Source organism: Antedon mediterranea, chromosome 4 (assembly GCF_964355755.1).
Source record: "Antedon mediterranea chromosome 4, ecAntMedi1.1, whole genome shotgun sequence".
Classification (NCBI taxonomy): Eukaryota; Metazoa; Echinodermata; class Crinoidea; order Comatulida; family Antedonidae; genus Antedon; species Antedon mediterranea.
In genome coordinates, this window is record NC_092673.1 from 23,649,236 (window position 1) to 23,657,357 (window position 8,122).

An 8,122-nucleotide genomic window follows, 5' to 3' on the forward strand; every position below is an offset into this window, starting at 1 on the left:
TAAATACTGTACACCTTATAAAAAAAGAATTATCTTGTTTTAAATGTTTGCAGGGTTTACGCATTGACAATTATTATTGGGAAAATTAATTTATGTAAAAATAAATTAAATTTTTTAAATAACAAAGAGCTGCAAAAAAAAAAAGTTTTAATACATGTTGTTGGTTAGAAATATTGATTATTCTCTTTTTAATTACGACTGAAGTTGTTAATAACCATTTGTATAGCAAAAATTGACATACTTATACTGGTAGCACTGTGTGTAGACAGTTACAGTACTCTGGGGAAAAAACATTCAAAGTTATGACTTCGGATTTGAGAATGGAAACCCGAGAAAACAAATAATCTTCATATTCCTAAATATACAGTAGGATTACAATTTTTGATAATTTCATCGAGTATCAAAATGACCAGAATTGTACTAAAAAGATTTTAAATCCCATCTCAAAACCCACTTTGGGTAGGAATTCTGACCTGTAAAAAAGTGGTGAGGTTGAAACCTTACAGACCATACTGATGGCTACAGCCCTGGTATCATTGAATAAGTGAGAGCATGAATCTCAATCAAATTCAAGCTTTCAGTTCTAAACAGTGAGTCTATTATTTCATAGTCTAGACAGCTTTAAACATGGTACTAATTAGCCTCTGAACTTGCTTGCTATTCAAATTAGTTTATAATGTTGCTATGGATATGCAATTATAAATTATCATTTACATTGGATAGGAAAAAATATAAAGCTCTTTTTCTGTAGACAAATAAGACAGTAATTTTAACAAACCATACAAAGTATTTCTTCATACAATCTAAATACCATAGATTAAACTAAAAAATTTATGTTTTTTATTCATTGAATTGAATGGAGAGAATATTTCATTCGGTTCTATACTGAGATCAGACTATTTATATCAGTAAATCCCCCCCCCCCCCCCGCCTAAATCCGCCCCTGTACAGCAGGACGGACTCCCAGAACATGCCTATTGATTTTCAGGAAAATTAGAAATTACTAATCTTTATTTGAAGTCCTTTCACTATGCTACAGTATATCTGCTGTACTTACTGCTAAAGAAAAATTGCCATAGTCATTATCATTTTGATTGTAGGTTTATATTTTATGATAATCAATAAAATTGTTAAACCTAGATAAACCTTTTAAAATATATTTTTTTTATCAGATGTTTTTGCCTGAAGAATAGGACATAACACTATGTTTAATTATTGTTTATTAAATAGCAGAAAACTTGTGTAGAGTAATAGGTTATTTTGTTTTTCAGCGATAACTGATTTGTTACTTGTTATTTGACATCAACTTAATTAAAAATTTTAGATATTAGAAACATGTAATTAATCAATAAATTAGGTAAGTCAAGGTGATGGTATCTATTACTACATTGACTAAAGTGTTATGAGCCACCTTGTATAAGAATCGGCATGTTGGATAAAATGATCACACACACAATAGATGTGAAATAATGGTCAGATCGTCCTTGGTTAATTGTTAAGCAGAGAAAGGTTCTAATTCCTTGACTATTATACAGTTATATTGATCGAATCAAGTTATCAACTGTAATAACATTAAAGGAGGTGTTTCTTTAAAGATAAGATGAATGGGATATTACAATTAGCAATTATGTGGTGTTTATATTATTTATCAGTCAATTTCAGGGACGCATTTTGTCTCTATAAACTTAAGAAAGAAAGGAATTGTGTCACATCATTGACGTCAAACATTTAATAAGGTCTTTTCGTTTTAAGTGGATGTGCACGAAGTTTACATCCACATGCATTTCTAAAGCTTTGTTTTTTACTGTACACTACTTTGACAAAAAAGTGTGATGTTCCCAAATATTGTAGTGATATGACACCATATATGGGTACAGTAGACCACATTTTTTTGTCACATAAAGTTTGATATTAATTGTAGACAGATCTTAATTTTACAAAAAAAAATTCTAGTGCGTGAAAGTCCACCAATTTACTTGATAATGTTTCCAATATAATGTTTAAATATAATTATTTGAAAAATCTGTTATATTTTCCCTAGCATTGACTATTATTACATAATTATGAATTTATTGGGCTTGATGGGAGGCTATTTATTTGTAACCATGGTTTCCATTTTTATAGCTTTTGCTATAGATTTCTTTATTGTATTTTTGTTTGTAGTACCATAAATTACAATTAAACCATATTATGAATTTATTTTTTATGTATATTTATTGATGGATTTCTATGTATGCTTTGTATATGATGTATAATATATTTTTTACTTTTTTTGTTTTTTTCAGTCAATTTCAAACGTTGCACTTCAAAATTCAGAAAAGCTGTCTACCGCCACCGACAGGTCAAGAAAAAGCTTTATGTCTGATCTTTTGGCACTGAATGAAATAAGTATGTTGATTTGTAAACTGGTGGAAATTTAATGTTGATTTAATTTTTCTGACAAAATTTAAATATCATTAAAAATTATAAGATTATCTGAGCTTTCTAAAAGTGTATATAATTATAGATTAATGTTGTTAACACTTAGCGTGTGATCCCTAAGTCTAATTGTAAGTGTGCCGGAAGCTAGTAACTTGCAACTTTAACTTTAGCATCATCAATTCTGATGATATATCAACAAAACATTTTTCAAATGTCAATTTTTATTCTTTGACAAATATATCTTTCTTAGAACTGATGTTATTCTTCTGGAATACTACCATCATTTTTTCATTAAATTTCTGTTAAACTTATTAATATACAGTTAATGCTTTGAGAGAGATCAAAATATGACCAAAATGTAATGGTAACCAAATATATGTAATTTTTTGCCTTTATTTTATTTTCACTTATTTTATTTTTTTCATATTTTCATCGTTATAAACAATATTAATAGTTCCCACTCGTATAATTATTTAGGAATTTCTTTTGTGATTTAAAAGTAATATCATTTCATAAATCGTAATATATACATAATTTGTTTGTATTCTAGATAAGCAAAACCAGCCTTGTACATCACATACGCCGTCACCTGACAGCTACTGCAACAGCCCAACAGGTGAGACTATAGAGGGCAGGAGACTACTTCTAGCTAATTCCAACATTATTTCTTCCATTTATATTACATGTTATTTTTCGTAACAACACACTCGCACATAATTATGGTTAAAGTTTAACATTGAACAACTTTTCTAATAAATCCATATGTTTTATGTATGTTTTATTGTTCATTAAGATTTGTGTCAGTGGAAAATTTGCTTGAAATAGGTGTTTATTTTTCCCAAATGTCCTTTAAAATCATCTAATGAGCACAATAGATTTTTTAGTGTAGGGTTCACGGCACACAAACCCAGTTTAAACAACCTTTACATTAAATTATCATGTTGGAATAATATTTAATATTTTTATTACCACTTATAAAAAATTGTAAGATGTTTTTAGTTATTAATATGATTTGTGTGTTTTTCTAAAATTTAAGATTTGGTTCTACAAACTATAAATTACAGAGAAAAACATCAGTAGTATTTTGTCATAAATATATCTGATCTACGGTTTGCCTAAAATATAATACTTCACCAGTGATAGATACAACCACATGCCAACAATTTATATTGCAAACTAACAGAAAAAAGCAATCAATCAATCAGATTTTTATAAAATAAACTTCTATATAGAGTACAGTAATTGAATATATTTTTCTATTTAAACCAACTTAAAGAATAGTGAATTTAATGAAAATGTTTAGATTTTTACAAAATGCAGTTGTTATAGTGCATTCGTTTTTGAATTAGTAAATAATATATATATTAAAACAAATATTTGTAATAAAAACATTGTTTTTGAAATAATAATATCCTTTTTTTTTCTCAAAAGATGATTCCAAACTCAACTCACCAGATAACTTGCCGAATAAGCTACCTAATTCTAAAACGCAGCGTTCAAAAATGGTTGCATTTGAGGAACCTAATAAAGATGTGACGGACAGTGTAACACAGGATGAGAATTCAAATGATCGGCAAACGAATTTGCAGAGTAATGGTAACACAAACGCAGTCAAGTCTTGACAAATTATCACCTAAAGTTGTAGAGGTACTATTCACCATTTGTTTATTACATGCCTGGCCTCTAGGAAAATCTGTTTCTTATCTGAATCATATAAAAAAAAAATTGTTTAAAGGTTTGCATAGCGATATTAAGCAATATAATGATATAAATTTTGCGGTACAACACATGTAGTTCTGAAAAGAATTGCTTTGATCAATAAACTTTGGTTATCCTCACACTCTCAATTCTGAGGACAAACAAATCCACCAATACAAACAATAATCGTCATGTTCCGCAAACTTTATATCATTAGATCAGAAAATAAATCCAAAGGCTAATAACTTTAAAAATGACAATGCTGTTGGTATCAGTGGTTGGATCTCAATGGAGATACAAAATAAAATAAGCACTGAAAAAATGACAATGCTGTTGGTATCAGTGGTAGAATCTCAATGGAGATACAAAATAAAATAAGTAAAAAGCTAAAACAAAATGATAAAGTAAAACAGCTAGAAAGAAATTCAGAAAGAAAATAGATATGTCTAGATACCTACCCTCAAATGATTGAATGAAACATGTATGTTTTCAAAAGACATTTCTCATTTAAAAAAAGGTTTTCCGGCAAAAGAACAAATTGATTTTCAACATTTTGAATGGCAGTGAGTAAAGATGGACGATTTTATGAAATATGGATTTCAGTATTTTCGAAACTTTTGTGCAGGAAAAAATGTTCTCCGATGAAAATCAAGAAAAACAATTGTCCAGTTTCCTTCTGGTACCAACATTCGTGCAACTAAAAGTCTGTACTTAAAACTACTTCGACTTTGCTATTCATGCATAGACAATTGTTGGAAGATTTTTTGTTTTTCTCGTTTTTGAAGAATAAAAAGTCGTATTCTAAATCGTTCAAACAAAGATCGAAATGTCACTAGTAGCGATTTGATTAAAATCCAATACTGTGATGCAATTACAGAATATATCGTTTGTGAAATGTCCATTGGAAGCCAGTTGTCAACAAATAGCAACAGTTCAACTTGCGTCATTTCTAAACGGAGGATGTTTACACAACTAACACAGTACAGTAGAGCCATTGCTTTGGAACAATGCTAATCGGTGGACACTTTGTGCCTTGGCTTTTGTTCTACTGGTGACTGTATATTCTCATTTTACGTTTTAGAACCAGAAAACGCTAAAAAGTTACAATACTGTGGTTTTTTAACTTTGTATGCACCGCACAAATGTATGCATAAAAAAATTGGAACAGCTAGCCAGTGGAGCAGTAGCTTTTAACTATGAAGTTTGCTCTTATGGAATAAGAAATAATCTGCATCGTTGATTTTTAAAGAAATGCAAAAACATTTCATGGTTTTTTATTCTTGTTGATCTGGATATACGAACTGAGGTCGTGGGTTCGAGTTCCACCTGATACAGTTACTTAGGTACCTGACACAAAGCTACATGTGTTTCACAACATTTTCTTCTATTTTGAAGCAATTAAAGATTACCTCTGTAAAACATTATAAGATATCTTCAACGTAATGTGCAATTTAACATTAGAAAACTGTAAACCACTCTAGAAATATGTTTTTCAATATTCAATATAGGCCTCCTACACCATTAATCAAACTCAACACATCATTCGAAAATATTAAAACATTTCAACAACAAGTCCTGTTAGAATTCATGTTTTTAAATCGATAGTGCTTCAATAGTAGCTGTCCATAAATAAATTAATCAGGATATAATTATTATATCCATAAGCTTGTTTATATAAAAGTTGTTGAACTGATTTTATGACACAACACTTCTTTAGTTATGTTTGGTAGATAGTTACCATATTTATTCAAATAAAGGCTCCGGGGAGTTTTAATGTGGGATTTTATTCGGAGGAGGTTTTCTTTTTTTTATTTTATCAAATAAAATAGCCCATAGATATCAAGATAAAATACAGTAAAAATTGTATCAAAATGTTTGGTAAATTGTAAGTCATGTCAAATAATGAATTCTACTACAAATAGAAATGTGTTATAATACGTCAATATTGTGTATATAATGCATGTGGCAGGCCGTTTATTCGGGGAAATCAATAAAGGTCCCGGTCGTTTATTCGAGGGTTTTGGGGCCGTTTATTCAAAGTGTTGAGGGATTTATTTAAAGTGGGGCGTTTATTTAAATAAATACGGTGACATTTTGTGACCATATATTCTTTTCACATTTAACATCATAATATATTCCCTAATTTGACTCTGAACAGTTTCAGTATTCATTGCACTGTACACTACATATGGCATTAATAGTATATGTCCATTATCACAGGCTTTAATTTCTATGGTACAGTCGTCACATGTGATACACTGTTTGTGACACTTGCCTATGATACTGTACACATTATGATGTATGATAATTATTTCGATTATTAACGTAACATATTATTAGCGTAAAAATCATGTCTCTCGCAGCTGTTTTTTCTGAAAAACATAATTTTACGAGTATAATATTATAGTCATATCAAATGTGATCCTGCAAAGTAGCATTGGCACTTTTAAGAAAGGGGTTCCAGACCAAAGACACGATTGGAGCCGGAGGTTACATGGAGAGTAAACTAAAGGATCTCATCTGTCATAGAGTCACAAAATATAAATGAATAAACCCTGATTAGTTTGTTATTAACTAAAAGTACATCAAGGTAATTAGAAAAAATTGAACTGAATGAGAGAAGACTGTAGGATTGCGCTCTGTTGAAATAAACATCTGGTTTCCACATTTTGGCTTTCTGAACCGTAAAACGTGTTGTTTACCGTATTACACTAGACACTCTCTTTTGGGATACCTCTATTCAGGAAGACACCCCAATTTTAGGGACACTTTTTTCACTTAGAAATATTGTTATGGCTTATTAACAAACTGTTCTATTAAATCATATTAGGCGTATATTTTATTTTCTGAATTATTAATAGTTTTATGACATAAAGAAAAGTTAGTAACATTGAAAGCCTATTTGTACTAACAGCTGACAATAGCTGGTCACACACTTAGGAATTCAGTGTTGTATACGAAAAGGATCACTAACCATAAATGGTTAAATTCGGTTGTAAATCAGCCATAGTGCCTTCTCCATACTGCATTTCTTTCCTTTTTAAAAATATATGTTGTATTTTAAAAGTGTGCTTATGTTGATTGCTATACAATTTTATAATAAAATAAAAACTTAAATTAACCTGTTTTGTGACTGATTTATTTGTAATGCTAATAATATGTGCTACTGTAAGAGGCCATGAAGGAACCTTGTGTTTCATAACAGGGGCGGACCCAGGAGGGTTGTTGCCCTAGTGGCCCGGGCAACATCCTTAATTTCATACTAAATGTTGTTTCTGCCACTAAATTAAAATTGAGTCATATTTCATCGTATACAATTATTCATCCGGACCCGGAACTTGATAGGCTTAGTAATATAGTAGTTACAGAGTTGCAGAGCATTTTATCATTGTTGCATGTTTTGATGTTAGCTTTTTGTTAAATTTGGTAAAAGAAGTGATGCTGGCCCCAACGAATTTAACGACCTTCACAACCAAAATATTTTATTGTAACAAAATTTATTTTAAATGGAACGCTACAAAAATAATCCTCCGCTTCATCACAGCATGAATATCTAATAAGAATGTAACTTTGTTACGTTTTACTATCAATCCATTTTCATATCACGCAATCCAACGGGAATAGTTTTCCGGGTGGTAGTTGTCCACAGGGGCAGCTGTCCGTCCGGGTGGTAGTTATCTACAGATATAGATGTCCGGGTGGTAGTTGTCTACAAAGATAGTTTTCCGGGTCTTGTGGTAGTCACAACATAGATAGTTGTCCGGGTGGTAGTTGTCCACAGAGACAGTGGTCCGGGTGTTAGTTGTCTACAGAGATAGTGGTCCGGGTGGTAGTTGTCCACAGAGACAGTTGTCCCGGCGGTAGTTGTCTACAGAGATAGTTGTCCGGATCTGGTGGTAGTCATCAACATAGATAGTTGTCCGGGTGGTAGTTGTCCACAGAGACAGTTGCCCGGGTGGTAGTTGTCCACAGAGATAGTTGTCCGGCTGATAGTTGTCCACAG

The 8,122-nt window shown here is 31.0% G+C and overlaps 1 long non-coding RNA gene across 1 annotated transcript; it reads left to right on the forward strand.

Annotated features, from left to right (window-relative positions):
- Positions 1-2,968: 2,968 nt before the first annotated feature.
- On the forward strand, positions 2,969-7,201 carry LOC140048148 (uncharacterized). The gene is made up of 3 exons (XR_011845057.1): positions 2,969-3,037; positions 3,853-4,068; positions 4,637-7,201. It is a non-coding gene; the product is annotated as an uncharacterized lncRNA (long non-coding RNA).
- Positions 7,202-8,122: the final 921 nt, after the last annotated feature.